Source organism: Macaca thibetana, chromosome 13 (assembly GCF_024542745.1).
Source record: "Macaca thibetana thibetana isolate TM-01 chromosome 13, ASM2454274v1, whole genome shotgun sequence".
NCBI lineage: Eukaryota > Metazoa > Chordata > Mammalia > Primates > Cercopithecidae > Macaca > Macaca thibetana.
Genome location: NC_065590.1, coordinates 8701459 through 8719133, shown reverse-complemented (window position 1 = coordinate 8719133; position 17675 = coordinate 8701459). Strand labels below are relative to the sequence as shown.

At 40.0% G+C, this 17675-nt stretch overlaps 1 long non-coding RNA gene across 1 annotated transcript in view; it reads left to right on the top strand.

Annotated features, from left to right (window-relative positions):
• LOC126933945 (uncharacterized) overlaps positions 1-17675 on the top strand; it is a 101768-nt gene that overhangs the window by 50774 nt on the left and 33319 nt on the right. The gene's annotated exons all lie outside the window — the stretch shown is intronic.

Sequence of the window (17675 nt, the reverse complement as noted above, 5' to 3'; positions counted from 1 at the left end):
AAACAGAACACAGCAAAAAGTAATGAAGGAGATTTAATAGTTTGTGTTAAAGCTAATATGGTCCATTAGGAGCTGTCATTTTTATAAACAATGAGGATATGTTACCCTCTTCTTTGGTGTAAAGTCATTCCATGCAGGACCTGTAAACATTCGGTAATGATCTGTAGAACATGCATGAATGACAATTAAAGCGCCACTTGAAAAGTCTGCTTTCCTCACATATTTGGTTTCTCGCTAAATAAACTTGTAAAGTTCATACATGTGTACGCATATGCTTACATTATAAAAAAAGGTGTGCATTTCATTAAGAAAATCAACGAACAGATATCTTGTAAGTGTTTTTGGTTCCCATTAGCTTGAGAAATATCAGAAGTGATTAGTTAAATGAGGAGCATAGGTTCTGTTTTTTAGTGCATACTATAATAATAAAACAAGTAGTCTTTTATGGTAGCTTAGTGAAATAAAATTATAGTTCACAATGTCATGAAAGGCATGATTACTGAGTACGATCTTTGAAAGTTACAAGTAGAAAAGCTTCTATAAAACCTATCTGTTGCAAAAAAAGTACGTTCTACAGTGATTCAGATATATTTCTGAAATGTATTTTTTAATTGTGGCTTATACCAAGCAGAGACAAGACTGGAGAACTTGCATTCTTTTTGAGACTCACTGAATGTACTTGAGAAAATAAAATCAGGCTGACTCCCTCTGACTTTGTAAATAGAGTTTGCTCCCTTGCTTTCTCTCTCTTTTAAAGGACAAATGATTCCTTTTTATAGGTTTTAGGTTTGGCAGAATTTGATTAAAAAAAAAAAATTCTTACAACCCCCTAACATTTTCTGCTGCAAACAGGAGTGGGTAGGGAGTAGGGGATAAAGAAAGGTCCAGATTAAAATTATTCTAGTTATTCACATAGACTTGAAAGCTCCAGTGACGAGGTTTGAGAGGTAGCCTTGGGCAGAACTTGCTATCAAAGAAGGCCAGGAACAAAAAACATTTAAAAGCAGATTACGAGTCTCTCCTAACAAAGCAAAATCAAATCACTGATGGATAAGTGCAGCTGGGTTAAAATTGTTTCCTTAAAAAGGCTTTAAAAACTTTTTTGAGTGATAAGCTGGAGGCTGACCCTTTTATGCTTTTGAGCAGACTCCTCCTGGAAGAGCCTTTTCCATGGAAGCCTTTTCCATCTCTTCCAGGGCGACCTCTTTTGGGGTGAGCCAGAGTCTCTCTCTTCTCATTTAACACAAGCAGGCCCTTGGCTGGAAAAGGCTGGCAATGTGGTTTCCAAGAAAGGGAAAGATGCTCTTTGATCTAAGTCAAGCCCTCCAAGAGAGTTTAGCTACTAGTCCCAACAGCATAGCTGGATTCCCCATGGTCATCTATGAACTATTTGTGCAATGCCCAAGCTGGAATGACCATTACTGGTGTAAAATCAACTTGAAACCTGAAGAAAATCTTCAACAAAGAAAAGCCCCAGACTCCAGGTCACTTAAGCCACAAAAATGTGCTGGGTAGATTGTGGCTCGCTGTCTAGATCAAGGCCATGTGGACGACGTGGAGGCATACCTCCCAGCGTCAGATGTAACTCAGATGCTGGGTCTTTCAGAGACTGATTTCAAACAGGGCTTTTAAAAACAAGGGAAGAGGGAAAAAAAAAAAGAAAACCAATGAGCAAGTGGTGTTCAATTTATTCACATATGTTCCAAATGGCACAGAGATAAGCAAAAAGGGTTCTGGTATGTTTTTTAATGATTTCATTATCACCAGACAAGAATGGAAAGATCGTCCAGATGCTATTGAAGAGATAGAAAAAGAAGATTTAAAAAAATAAGAATAATATCTTGAATGGTTCCCTGCCCGGGTACATAAACAGTGAAGACTGACCAATGAGATCTTTGAAGTTAGGTCTATTTGCAAGTCCATTTATTTAAAAAGGAAGGTTGAGATGATGTAGAAAAAAAAAGAAAGAAAACTTTTAGAAAAATTTGATCTTGGCCTGGCTGTCTTCTTCTCTGCATGAGCATTGTTTGCCTGGGGTGGATTGTCATCTGAGCCAGTGATTAAGCAGGGAGGGAGAGTGAAGCAAAGCTACAGTCCCCTCCGGTAGAGCAGGGGCTGGGCCAGTGCCCTGCTGGGGAAGCCCGTGTCACACACAGCACACAGGGAGGATGAGGATTATTCCCATTGCAAGGGCTGCAGCTTGGGTCACAGATCTGCCTCTTTCCTTCTCTTGGCTGCTCCTTGTCCATCCATAATAGCCGTTGTGGTGTGTCAAATTCTGCACTATTGCAAAGTGCCCCAGCCACTGGGTCTGAAAAAAGCTCTCTCCCTTTTCTGGAGGCTCTCTGAAAAGTGAGTACTCTCCATTGCTTGTGTGGATATACTTGGCCACCTAGAAAGTGAGTTTATGGTCTCTTTTTAGTTTTATAAAATTATTATTATTTATTGTTAGTGTTTTTAAAGACAGGGTCTCGCTCTGTTGCCCATGTTGGATGCAGGGTGCGACAGCCTCAAACACCTGGGTTCAAGCTGTTCCCCCACCTCAGCCTGCCAAGTAGCCAGGACTGCAGTGGCATGCCATGCCCTGCTAAGGTTTGTGATCTCTTTATGGGTGTGTGTGTGTTGTGTTTCTAAGTAGATTGTAAGCTTCCTGAAGGTGGAGGCCACAGTCTTCCTGATCAGGTCTATGACCTTCTAATTGTTCAGTAGAAATGGGTCTGTTGCTGGGTGCATGATAATGAAACAGAATAGACCATGCCAAGAAAGTGCGTAGAGGTGCAAGTCTTAATCAAGGATGCAAAGTGTGTTTGGCGTGACTCAAAGTAACGCCAAAAGTATTGCTCAAAGCAGCCTCTACCTATGGAATGATCGAAACAACGCCTCTTCAGAAAGACAGCATGTGTTTTACAGACCCACGGTTCCCCTGGAGTTCCCGAAATCCACTGAGAGTGTGGGGACTTGGATTCTTCTATCCCCCAATTCTCCTGATTCACTGCCACACTGTCCCTGGGCTTTATTAGGGTAAAACTTGCCAGTATCTGGAAAAGTAGTAAAACCCTCATTTCTCTGAAAGCACTGGAATTGTACATGCAGGATGGATCATTTTCATTTATGTTTGGTATGACCATTATTTCAGCTGCTTCGTGTCTGTCAGAACTTATACATGCTGTTCATTTCATGGCCAAAATATGGTGTGACCTATCTTGAAACCCCAAGAAAATTTCTCTAGCAACAGCATTGTTTTCTGACATTGTAAATCATCTCTCCTTCTACATAATTTTGCATGGCCATGATAAAAATAAATGTGGATATCTGAATTTTATAGTTGAAGACGTTAAGTGGGTACTTGTAAATTAGATTCTCTGAGTCCCAACAACATCTATTTATTGTTTTGCTTATAATTCTTTAATGTTTACCAAAGGGACCTCCTATTGCTTACAACAAAATAGCAAAAAACACAATATCTAGAAGTGTGTTTAGTCCAGCTAAGGGCTGATCTGGGGCTGCCCATGCAATCAAAACCTCTGTCTTAGCTCTCCCTGTGCCTTGAAAGGTAAAGCTCTCACCCGTTAACTCTCTCGGTTCACGGATATGTCACCGGAATTATTTTTTGTTTTGTGTTGTTGTTTTGTTTTGTTTTTTTTTTTTTTTGCATATGGTACAAATCATATTGGAAAGAGGCAAATTAATCTCTTTAATACAAAATCATTTACTTAGTACCCACTATATGCAACACCAGTGACAGAAAAGCTACACAAAAAAGCACATCAGTTGGGAATGTGGTCGTGTTCAGCTTCTTGCTCATGTAAATAATTGGAAACAGAGTCAGTGCGTCGCACTCCCACAACTCAGGTGCTGTTTCCCTTAATGGTTCCCTCCCTGTTCAAAGGCAGGATCATCCCCGGATTACCGCAGTTTTAGACAGCACGCTAATGTTCACTAACAGGGTAATGGAAATTAAAAATGTAAATAAGTGCTTGGGTTCCCTACCCCCAAATATGTCATATAACTGCTTATTTTCCTCTAAATTAATGTGCTTTGAGGTTCTGTAGGCAGAGGCTAAACACCTATTACGAATATTATCATATGTCTTGTTTTTACTAATCTTTGGTTTGGGTGACTGGATTTAAGTGACGTAAGCAAGAAGGTATGGAAAGTGAGAGTAATCACAATGTGAAAATGCCAGTGAGACCCCTAGTGCCCTATGGCCTATTGGAGCAATTCCACCCGCCTTTTTGTTTTGTTTTGTTTTTTTGAGACGGAGTCTGGCTCTGTCGCCCAGGCTGGAGTGCAGTGGCTGGATCTCCGCTCACTGCAAGCTCTGCCTCCCAGGTTTACACCATTCTCCTGCCTCAGCCTCCCAAGTAGCTGGGACTACAGGCGCCCGCCACCTCGCCAGGCTAGTTTTTTGTATTTTTTTTTTTAAGTAGAGACGGGGTTTCACCGTGTTAGCCAGGATGGTCTCGATCTCCTGACCTCGTGATCCGCCCGTCTCGGCCTCCCAAAGTGCTGGGATTACAGGCTTGAGCCACCGCGCTTGGCCTCACCCGCTTTTACAAGTTTCTCCCTCCTCCATCCCTTCTCCTCCTGGAACTTCCTGCCTTGGTTTTCACTAGTTCAGACAGGCACTGTGTCTTCTCACCAATCTCAGCTTCCTTTCACTCTAGATTTCTCCATTCTGGCCTGGGAACTTTACTTGTCATTCAGTCACCCCAGAGTCTCTTCCACCTCATCCCCAAACAACTTTCTAAAGTTTTCATTTAAGTAAAAACTAGTAAAACACTGGTAAGCACTGGTTAAATAACCTTTGTGAAATAAAAAATATGTAATCGAATTTGGGACTTCTTTATCTGATGACAATCTATGTTATTCATTTTGTGATGTTTCTAGAAACTCTCCAAATTAATCTCCATGTAAATCTGGTCCTTCCACCTTCAGAGGGCCTTTGGCTTGTAAAAATCTCAGTTTTCCAGTTTTATTATATTCGTGTACTTATCTGAAACAAATGCTTCGTGTGCTTGTGCATGTGTTATTGTGTGTGCATGTGTTATTGTGTGTGCATGTGTTGTTGTGTGGATTGTGAATTCTTTCAGGAGGACATATCCTTTATCGTCATCATCTTCTTTTTCTTATTTTTTTTCTCTTTTCATCATGAGTCCTATACTCACTGAATATCTATAATCGCAGAAGTCCCTCAATAAATGTTGTAAAGTTATTGGCAGTTTTGTGCTTAGGCAAAATTCCCATGATGTCAATAAAAAGCTTTACCTGAAAAAGAAAGATAGGATAGAGCAGACAAAACAGTATAATTCCGAGCTAGTTGAAATCTATATTATACCCATTTAACAAGGAAGCTTATTAAAAATAATTAAAGAAAATGAGTAGTTTTAAATGTAAATTTTGTTCAAAATTTCTAATTTTAAATAGGTTTTGAAATACATAAAGCATAGTTTGTCATCATACAATGTATTTTCCCTTATCGGACCTACCTTGCAATTCCAAGAAAATTTCTCTGGCAACGGCATTGTTTTCTAACATTGTAAATAATCTCTTCCTCCACAAAATTTTATATTTGTGTAGCCTAAAACATTTGTGGGTGTGTGTGTTTTATGAGAGTTATTCAACCAAATAAGTGATTACCAAAGATATCATTTTATTGTTTTGTTTTTTATAAGTATGGATAGAATTTTTAACTCAATTTTTGTTTTTCATTTAAAACTGCGTGGCATGGCAATTAGACCATCACACCAAAAAGCAAGTTAGAAAGGGAACAAAGGGCATAGCCATTTGTTTTGCATTCAAGGAAACATATTTCATAGGAAATAAAGAATATCTACCTGCGTTAAGAGATCAGAAACAAAATGGTGGTGTCATCCACAAGGACAAGGTGGAGCTAATGTATTCCCATCAGATGTCCTGGCAAGGCTTTTGAGTTTTGTTTTGAAATTTACTCAGACATACAAAGCCCGGGTAGAGAGTAAACAGCGTACTGGAGTTCAGTAATCCAGGCGACATTTCTAGTGCCTAACCTGGGAGAGAAGAAATGTACAAATTCTGAATGAGGTAAAGAATAGGCCCCTATTACTTTACTAGGAGATTTCTGCAGGGGAATTTCTGCAAACTCCAGCTCATTACGACGCAGTAACAAATGCAGTTCTATAGAGACACCTACTAAAATTCCTGATTAACTAGGGACAAACCTGGCTCCTTGTACATCTAATGCCACTGTATTTACCTAGAAGTCAGCAAAACCCACAATAATGTACCATTATTTTCCTAAGTAAAAGTAAATGAATGTAAATCTAAATCATCCAACGCTATTGTGCCTTAAAAAGGCATATGTTCATAGAAAGTAACAGTGAGAACTGCGGAGTTTGTTGTCTGAATTAAATACAAATTTACACACCCAAATGACTAAAATAATGAAAGTGATAGATTAGGGTATTGATGCATAATCACTGTCTAGAATGCAGAACTTACGAGCAGCCTGATTTTGAGAACAATTACTTGTAATTAAAGCTGTGCTGGTTACCAAAAAAAATAAATAAATAAATAGAGAAGTCCTTTGTGTGTAACACCAATTAATTACTTTTTTTTTCCCCCAGCAAGAATAGCTCTTAAATGTTTGTGCTGCTATTTATATCTGACCACGTTCAGGAGTGGTATGAAATATGTATTGCTTAGCACCTTTCTCAGAATGCTATTTGCAACTCACGCTTTTCAGTCAGTTTTCCTTAAACCCATTTAAAAAATAGTAACATCCATAAGACTCTAAGAGTGATATTAAGATTCTTGTTTTCTTCATAATTAATAAAAACAAATCCCTAGACCCAACTAGACAGTTTGTAAATCAATTTCTCTAGCTGCCACCACCACCTGAATAGTGATTCAATTATAAACACAGTGCTGCTCAGGTATAGCAAGTATTTTTTTCTTGGTAAGGACTCAAAATATGACTGTGTTGTATTTAGCCACACAGCAGCCCTGTGGTTCTTAGTCAACCCAAAACAGGAGGTGGTGGTGGTTGGTGATTGTGTCACTGAGCACTCTTTGTCTTTTGGGAGCAGGGCAGGGTCAGCTGGCTGTCAGGGGCTGAAAGAGGATTGGCCACTGGCATCCAGCTGCCATCCCAGCTCCCAAAGGTCTGATGACTGGCTGGCTCATCCACTGTCCCCAGTTTGAGGTTCCTGCTGGAACTGGCCCTAGGGAGAGAGCTATGAGCAAATGCACCACTCAGTCCCCTCCTCCACTTAGTGATAGAGCAAGTTCTGGATTTTTCAGAACAGTCCCTTTTTCAGGTGAGTTTATTATTTGCTGTGTAACCGACAGTGACTGAATTCCTTACCTATTGTGAATCTGTTCATAAACTAGGCAACTACATCAGTTACAGGGTTCTGTTTCTACATCTGGAGTTCTGAAAAGAAAATCACTGTAGGAAACAGATCAGAGTAAATGTGAATATGAATTTTATTTGGGTGAATAATCTCTGAGTGTCATTTTTCTTCTTTTCTCCATTCTTCCAAGGTGAATGTAACATCTCTGCAATGAATAGTGATCTGTGTTGTGGTTAGAAATGCAGGATCAGAGATCCTACTGCCCGGGTTCAATTCCTGGCTTAATCCTGTATTGCTGTAAGACTTTGAGGGACTTATCTTCAGCCGGACACCAGCGGCTCACACTGGTGATCCTCGCACTTGGGAGGCCAAGGTGGGTGGCTCCCTGGAGATCAGGAGTTCAAGACCAGCCTGGCCAACATGGAGAAACCCTGTCTCTACTAAAAATACAAAAATTAGCCAGGCGTGGTGGTGCCTGCCTCTAGTCTCAGCTTCTTGAGAGGCTGAGGCAGGAGAATCACTTGAACCCGGGAGGCAGAGGATGCAGTGAGCTGAGATGCTGAGATCATGCCACTGCACTCCAGCCTGGGCGACAGAGTGAGATTCCATCTCAAAAAAAAGAAAAGCTTGTCTTCACCAAGGACTCCATGGGTCCTCTCTATGAAACTGTAATGGTAAGGCTGTTGTGAAGATTATGTAAGATATATATATAAAGAAGTTTTTACATTGCCCAATCCAAAAGAATCACCATTAATTAGTTGCATTTAAAAGATTATAAAAACACAAAAATAAATTATTTTCTCATGATTATTATGCCTCAAATTCTCATAATAGTGATCACTTCTTTAAGATGTTAAGGCATAAGGTTTTCCTGAAACACATTTAAAAAATAGTAACATCAGAAAGATTCTAATGTAAGAGAGGCATTAAGATTCCTCTTTTCTTCATAATTAATAAAGACAAGTTCCTCTACCCAGCTAGATGTACTAAATATGGACCTGGTTTTATGCTTAGGATATTTTTCAAGAACGGCACACACAAAACTCTTAATAGTGATTTCCTCTGTGGAAAGGGAGAGTCTGGAGAAGGAAGGAAAACTTTTATCTTTTATATTTTTCTGTAGCATTTTTACTGTGCATGGATATGTCTTTTACATTGCCTATTACAATACTCATTAACCCATAAGTGGAAATAAACGTTTAAATTAACTAGTGGAGTACAGGATTCTGAAAGACCGGAGGTGAAAGTGAAGGAGCAGTGCAGGGAGTACAGACGAGCCCACGGCCCACCTTAGGGTATCACTGGGACATCCTGGGCCACTGAGCGATCCTGGGCCACAGACGCCATTGCTGACCTCAGCATGCCCTAATGCAGGCATGAAAGCACATAGGATTTGGGCTCAGTCAGACCTGATGTTGAACATTGGTCTGTTCATCAGTGATCTGTGTGGCCTTAGGGAAGTTGCTTAATTTCTCTGTACAGCAATTTCCTCACTGGATATCTTTTTAAAAGGAGGATCATAATGTCTACTTTCACTTCTCCACGTCTAAGTGTGTTGTGAATACTATGTAAGTTCTGGCCTAGTGTAGGGTGTGGGGAAAGTTAACAAATCTTGGCTCTTCTTTCCCTCCCCTAACTCCTTGTCCAGTCAACTTTTTTTTTTTTTTTTTTTTTTTTTTTTTTTTTTTGAGACAAGGTCTCACTCTGTCACTCAGGCTGGAGTAGAGTGGCACAATTATAACTTACTGCAGCCTTAAACTCTTGGGCTTGAACAATCCTCCTGCCCCAGCTTTCAGACTTACAGGTGCACACCACAGCACCTAATTTAAAAAAAATTTTCTGGAGATGGATGTCTCACTGTGTTGCCCAGGGTGGTCTCAAACTCTTTGGCTCAAGCAATTCTAATGCCTTGACCTCTCAAAGTGCTGGGATTAGAGGCATGAGCCACTGCACTGACCCATTTTTAAAAAATTGTAAACGTGTTAATATTTATCAGAGAGTTAAATCCCCATCCTTTTCTCTCTCTCTACCCTCTCTCCTTTTCTTTCTCCCTGCCTTCTCATCTTTGTTTGTGTGTGTCTTTAAAAACTCACCAGAAGGAAGCTTTCCTGACCTTGTTGTGATGAACTGGATATCTGTGTGCCCCCAAACGCCATGTGTTGAAATTCTAATGCCCAAAACGAAGGTGTTAAGAGGTGGTTAGGTTTTGAAGGCAGAGCCCTAATGGGTGGGATTAGTGCCCTTATAAAAGAGACCCCAGAGAGATTCCTTGCCTTTCCCACCATGTTGGGGCATAGTGAGGCCAATTTTTATATATGTACTTTAAGTTCTGGGATACATGTGCTGAATGTGCAGGGTTGTTACATAGGTAGACACATGCCATGGTGGTTTGTTGCACCCATCCACCCATCATCTACATTAGGTACTTCTTCTAATGCTGTCCCTCCCCTAGCCCCCCACCACCTGACAGGCCCCAGTGTGTGATGTTCCCCTCCCTATGTCCATGTGTTCTCATTGTTCAACTCCCACTTACGAGTGAGAACATGCAGTGTTTGCTTTTCTGTTCTTGTGTTAGTTTGCTGAGAATGATGGTTTCCAGCTTCATCCATGTCCCTGCAAAGGACATGAACTCATCCTTTTTTAATGGCTGCATAGTATTCCATGGTATATATGTGCCACATTTTATTTATCCAGTCTATCATTGATGGGCATTTGGGTTGGTTCCAAGTCTTTGCTATTGTGAACAGTGCTGCAATAAATGTACATGTACATGTGTCTTTATAGTAGCATGATTTATAACCCTTTGGGTATACACCCAGTAATGAGATGGCTGGGTCAAACAGCATTTCTAGTTCTAGATCCTTGAGGAACTGCCATACTTCTTCCACAATGGTTGAACTAGTTTACAGTCCCACCAACAGTGTAAAAGTGTTCCTATTTATCCACATCCTCTTAAGCATCTGTTGTTTCTTGACTTTTTAATGATTGCCATTCTAACTGGCGTGAGATGGTATCTCATTGTGGTTTGATTTGCATTTCTCTAATGACCAGTGATGATGAGCTTTTTTCATGTTTGTTGGCCACATAAATGTCTTCTTTTGACAAGTGTCTGTTCATATCCTTTGCCCAATTTTTGATGGGGTTGTTTTTTTCTTGTGTATTTGTTGAATTTCTTTGTAGGTTTTGGATATTAACCTTTTGTCAGATGGATAGATTGCAAAAAATTTCTCCCATTCTGTAGGTTGCCTGTTCACTCCAATGATAGTTTTTTTTGCTGTGCAGAAGCTCTTTAGTTTAATTAGATCCCATTTGTCAATTTTGGCTTTTGTTGCAATTGCTTTTGGTGTTTCAGTCATGAAGTCTTTGCCCATACCTATGATGAGGACAATCTTCTATGAACCAGGACAAGAACCAAATCTGGCAGCACCCTGATCTTGGACTTCCCAGTCTCCAGAACTGTAAGAAATAAACATGTGCTGTTAACACAACCCAGTTTATGGTATTTTGTTATAGCAACATGAACTGACTAAGACACTCATCCAAAATGGGTTCTTAAACAAATATACAAAAGAACTCCCGACTGGGAAATTCTGGCTCAGAGTCTAAGCACTTTATGGCTGGGCTAATTTTCTCTGATTCTGTCAGAGTGGAAGTTCAGCCAGAAGCTATTCTTCTCTCTAACTCTGAGGAAAATTAATAGTTTTTTTCTCCTTAGCCTTTATTCTAGGCTAAATAATCACTAATCATTTAGCTTTCCATTGTGGTCTTACTTTAAAACTATTTTTTGCATTTGAAGATGTTTCTCTTACACCTTCTCTAGGTTCTGCATGGCTCACAGTTGTAGCACCCAGTTCTGCATAATCCAGACAGAGTCTATTTGGTTGGTCCAGTGGCCTCCTCCCCACCCTCTTTTGCTTGTATTTGAGGGTTATTGTAAGGGACACAAGTCAGGAGAGTAAGAGGAAACCTTGGGAATTTCTTACCCACTCAGTTTCCTTCTTCTCTTATTTCCAGTCTCACAAGCACATCCTTCCAAACCTAGAATCAATTCTATGTTCATTCCCATTTAATACCCTTCTCATCTTATTCTCATGTAATGATCTGACATACAAATCAACAAAAGTGTTCTCAAATGAAGATATAAAGGGCTACCTTTCCCAGGCACAAATGATATCCAACAATGCCCATCAAAGTGAAGACTGGATTTGCTGGTGGATAAATTGGTTTCCCAGTTCCTCTAATCACTTGTAGGCGTGAATAAGAAAACACTAGATTGCTCCAAGGTAGGCTAGGAGTGAATATTCATTTTCCCAGAGATTGTCTTCTCATTAAAGGGCTTCATGATGGAACCTAAATGGCAGATTCCTTAAATTGCACTGAAAGTTGCTGGATTGAAATATCTTTGCAGTATAAAAATTGCCATGTCTATAATGCTCCCTACCTTATTTTTGAAATCTGGTGCAATTAATAGATACACAGGGCTATTTTCATAGTACCCTAGATTCACAGAGGAAGAAGTAAAACTAATCACCTTTTACAAACTAGCAAAATTTCGGGACTGCTTAATGGAACTAGTGAATAGTGTAGCCAGTAGAGGTTACATTTCATCAAACAGTTATACGAAGCTCAAAAGTGAGATGCAAGATTTCAGACAAAGAGTAAAATCAATTCAGAAAAAGAGAGGATGAATAGATCAAAAGATGAAGCAATGAGGTTATGAAGAGTTGGAAGTGGAAAATGAATTTGAAAACTGTTTTGGTTAGAGGTTATAAAGGAGAAGGATCGATAATTATTTCACAGTGTTGAAAATCTTGTTAATATGAGTCCAAAGTTGTGAAATGTGATACTTCTTGGAGATAGATCTTGCAATTAATTGGAAGTAACGAGAACAAAAGCATCAGAGTGGGCCGAGGGAGAGCTGCTTGGGAGCAAATGAGTCTTTACATAACCTTAAGTAACCAAATGTCTTTGCAGACAGAAGATTGGGGTTTGAGTTTACTCCCCTCCCCATCAATTCTGCATAGCAGTCAAAATGCTTTTCTAAACAACTCAAATATCATCATGTCCTTCCTTAGAATTGGTCAGTAGCTTCTTGTCATTCTCAAAATCCAAAACCTGTTACATCATCTTTCCATAGGTGGTCTGTGTCCAGGCTTGCCTGGGACTGTCTGGTTTGTGCTGCTTGTTCTGGAGTGATTTTTTAAATAACATATATTTTTTTTAAATCATGGTAAAATACACATAACATAAAATTTACCATCTTTTCAATTTTTAGGTGCAGAGTTCAGTGGTATCAAGTACATTTATGTTGTTGTGCAATCATCACTATTGTCCATCTCTAAAATTCTTATCTTGCAAAACTGAAACTCTGTATCCCTTAAACACTAACTCCCCCTTCTCCTCTCTCCCCAGCCACTGGCAAGCACCATTCTATTTTGTCTCTCAGAATTTGACTACTCTACCCACCTCATAGAAATGGAACCCTACAGTATTTGTCTTTTTGTGACTACCTTGTTTTTAACCACTGCTGCTCTCTTCTGGTTACTATTTGTATAGAATATCTTCTTGTCCTTTCACTTTCAACCTGTTTGGTCCCTGGAGCTAAAGCGAGTCTCTTGTGCATAGTTGAATCAGGTATTTTTCAAAAAAATCTATTCTCTCAATCTTTGTCTTTTGATGGGAGATTTTAAAATATTTACACTTGAAGTAAGTACTGATATGGAGAAGCTTACTTGTGTCATTTTGCTATTTGTTTTCTATATGCCATATAGCTTTTTTGTACTTCATTTCTTGCATTACTATTTTGTGCTAATTGATTTTTTGTAGTAAAATGTTTAAATTCCCATCTCATTTCCTTTTGTGTATACTCTACAACCATATTTTTTTGCAGTTACCCTGAAGATTACCCTTAACATCCTAAGGTTATAACAGTGTGATTTGAATTTATAGCAGCTTAATTTCAATTAAAAAACAAAAACAAAAAACTCTGCTTCTACACCCTTTCAGGTATTGGTGTTACAAAATTAAATGCTTAAATATTGCATGGCCAAAACCAAACAAATAATTTTTTAAATGCATTAATGTCTTACATTATGTAGAAAACAAAATTGGAGTTACAAACCAAAATTACAATAATACTAGCTTTTATAATTTCCTATGTATTTACCTTTACTGAGTTCTTTATTTAATCATGCTGCTTCATGTTACTTTCCAGTGTCCTTTCATTTCAACTTTAAGGACTCCTTTCAGCAGTTCTTTCAGGGTAGGTCTAGTGGTAATGAATTCCTTAAGCTCTTGTTTATCTGGAAATGTCTTAATTTATTCCTCACTGTTTTGTTTTTTTTTTTTTTTTGAGTTGGAGTCTGGCTCTGTCGCCCAGGCTGGAGTGCAGTGGCACGATCTCAGCTCACTGCAAACTCCACCTCCCAGGTTTACGCCATTCTCCTGCCTCAGCCTCCCCAGTAGCTGGGACTACAGGTGCCCACCACTAAGCCCAGCTAATTGTTTGTATTTTTTAGTAGAGACAGGGTTTCACTGTGTTAGCCGGGATGGTCTCGATCTCCTGACCTCATGATCCGCCTGCCTCAGCCTCCCAGAGTGCTGGGATTACAGGTGTGAGCCACCGCGCCCAGCCTATTCCTCACTTTTAAAGAATAGTTTTGCTGGATATAGGATTCTTGCTTGACAGTTTTTTTTCCTTTCAGCACTTTGAGTATATCAACTCATTGCCTTCTGGCCTCCAGAATTTCTGATGAGAAATCTGTTGATAATTTTATTGAAGATCCCTTGTATGTGATAAGTTACTTCTCTCTTGTAGCTTTCAAGATTCTCTCTGTCTTTGGCCTTTGACAGCCTGCTTATAATATGTCTTGATGTGAGTCTCATGGAGTTCATCCTACTTGGAGTTCATTGAGCTTCTTGGATGTTTATGTCTTCCATCAGATTTGGGAAGTTTTTGGCCATTATTTCTTCCAAAAATCTCTTTGCCCCATTCTCTCTCTTTTCTCCTTCTGAAACTCCCACGATGTATGTTGGTCCATTTGATAGTGTCCCATGGGCCTCTGAGGCTCTGTTTACTTTTCTTTGTGTTTTTAAGGCTCAATAATTTCAATTGTTTTAACTTCAAGTTAACTGATCCTTTTTTCTTCTGCCTTCTACCTTCCACCTTCAAATTCCTCTAGTAAATTTTTCATTTTAATTATTGTGTTTTCAGCTCCAGAATGTCTTTTTAGTTTCTTCTATTGATAGTTTCTTTTTGTTCATGTATCATTATCTTGACTTTTTCCATGATTTCCTTTAGTTTTTTTTTTTTAGCATCTTCAAGACAATTGTTTTAAAGTCTTTGTCTAGCAAGTCTGTCATCTGGTCTTTCTCCAGGATGGTTTCTGTTGGTTTTTCTTTTTGAATGAACCATACTTTCCTGTTTCTTTGTGTGCCTTGTGATTTTTTATTAAATTGAAAACAGGACATTTGAATCTAATAATGTAGTAACTCAGGAAATCAGATTCTCCCCCTTACTCAGAGTTTATTGATTTCTATTTTTGTTTTTGTCCTGTGATTGTTGTAGGCTGTCTCTGTACCAGGGATTAGCGTGAGGTATAAACTTAAAGTCTTTTCAGATCTTTTTAAAGGCCTGCATCTATCCTTGAGCATGTACTGTGACTTTCGAAGTTCCTGAATATGTGGTCATTTTTTTTTTCTTTGAGATGGAGTCTTGTTATTTGGAGTGCAGTGGCACGATCTCAGCTCACTGCAACCTCCGCCTCCTTGTTCCAGTGATTCTCCTGCCTCAGCCTCCAAGTAGCTGGTACTACAGATATGTGCCACCACACCTGGCTAATTTTTGTATTTTTTAGTAGAGACAGGGTTTCATCATATTGGCCAGGCTGGTCTCAAACTCCTGACCTCACGATCCACCTGCCTCAACCTCCCAAAGTGCTGGGATTACAGGTGTGAGCCACTGCGCCCAGCTATGTGGTCACTTTTGAATGTCCTAGAGTCTGAATGTTTGGCTCCCAAAATAGGAAAAACGAGAAAAATGAAGTGAGAGGAGGGCACTAGCCTATTAAATCCCCTGGAAGTTGCTTCAGGCAAAGGAAAAGGGTCCTTTTTGCCCTCCCTGGATCTTAGAAGCTGCTGGCAAGCTGCTCCAGGAACCCATGTATGGCTGCCTGACTTGGGACTGGGGGCTGAGTAGCTGTTATGAGTGGAAATTGATCAAAACTTGCCATAATTTACTGTCCAAGCTTTCCCCCAGGAAATTGCAAGCCTTCAAATGTACTCCAGAGTTTCAAAATAGTTACATCAGACAGATTCTGCCAGTGCAATTATTGTCTAGGTGGGGAAACAGATTCCTGGGACTTTCTACTCTGCCACCTTTCCAGAATTCTGTCTATTCCTGGTATGATTTTTGACAGCACCCCCTTCATGCATATGACCATCCAGTTTGGACACTGGCTTGTCTGCACCACCAGACTCATATCATGGCCTCCTCACCTCCATCACTGCTGGCCAGATACACAGCTGGTTGCTCCCATTGTGTGATCCTCTTCTTTCTCTTAATAGTAGACCTCTCAATTGTTAGCTGAGCCCCTATCTCACGGAGTAAAGATGATTTCTCAGCCTCCTTAGCAACTAGGTGTGGCCCTGGACTACGTATTAGACAAAAGAGTGTATGCAAAAATGATGGATGTAAGTTTGAATAAAGACTTTAAAGGGAGGAGGTATGCCCTTCCTCCCTCTTCCTAATCCTGCTGCTTGGAACATGAATGTGGACGGAGACTTCTTGAACCATAGGGCTGAGAGTTTACCTAAGAGATTGTAAGACAACTGCAAATGAATTAATGGTGCAGAGCTACATAGCAGCTCTGGATGACCTACTGTTGGACTGTTGTATAAGTGAAAATGAATACCTATTTACTTTATGTCACATTTATTTTAGAACCCTTTTACATATAGCTACATGTATAGCATACCCAAGTAAAATAGAATCTGATGCTAGAAGTGCCTAAAATATGTGGTATTGACTTCAAGGTGGAAGCCAGCTTCAAAGACTCAGAAATTGCAGGCTGGAAGACAATTGCCCCTTTTTATGGTATGGTAAAATGCTTGGTAAAACCATCTTCTGCAATAACCTGGAAGCCAGATCACATACTGACCACATCTTAGCTCTAGGGAAAATTGGTCGGGTAAATTTAAAATTCTGTTGGGTGCTGGCTGCTTCTTGCTGCTTTTTGCAAAAGGCCTAAAAGGGAGAGAGAAACTCACATTGGAGATAGTCAGTTGGCAAGCAGTGATGGAAGGGGATTTTGTGCTGCAAAGGGCAGAACTCAATGTCTGTAGCGTAAAATCTAGGTTGACTGAGAGACTGCTTTAAAAAGTCAGCTGTGGCTGGGTACGGCGGCTCATGCCTGTAATCCCAGTACTTTGGTAGGCCAAGGCAGGTGGGTCACCTGAGGTCAGGAGTTCAAGACCAGCCTGGCCAACACGGTGAAACCCCATCTCTGCTAAAAATACAAAAGTTAGCTGGGCATGGTGGCATGCGCCTGTAATTCCAGCTACTCAGGAGACTGAGGCAGGAGAATCCCTTGAACCCGGGAGGTAGAGGTTGCAGTGAGCTGAGATTGCACCACTGCACTCTAGCCTAAGCAATAGAGGAAGACTTCGTCTCAAATAATAATAATAATAATAATAATAATAATAAAATAAATAAATAAATAAAAACTCAGCTGTTCCTGTGCCCTGAAATAAAGCCATTGTAAGTAAAGCTACTTGATTAGGAGGAGATAAGTTAGTGATCCAAAGTCTTTTTCGGCCACCTCTGTGTGTGTGTGATTTTTCCTTTTTGCCAGACAATGAGAGAGAAAAAGAGAGAGAGAGAAAGGAGGAAGAAGAAGAGGAAGAGGAGAGGAGAAGGGGCGAAGAGGGAAGGGAAAGAGACAAGGGAGGAGAAGAGGCGAGGGGAAAGGGAAGGAGAAGAGAGAGTAAATGGCAGTCCAGTGTCAAATATGTTGTATGGCTTCCTTTCTCAAGCCTATCGTTTCAGGAGTCTCCAAATGCTGTCATGCAGTTAAGAGAAAGAGAAGTAAATAGAACACAGGGTCAGTAAATACAAACCAAAGCTTCAGGCTTAAAAACTGTTGTTAATTGGCTGAAGTTACTTGCACATGGGATTGATAGGCCAGGAGATGACTGAGTTTTTGAGGCAATTACATTGCCAAATAAGTTGGATGTTTGGCCTGCCCAAGCCTGTGAACACTCAACCTCTAAAGCCACTCCTGGGCCTCTGAAGCGGCACTGGCAGGAATGGGCTCTGAAAGCTGGACAGCTGCCAAGAAGGAC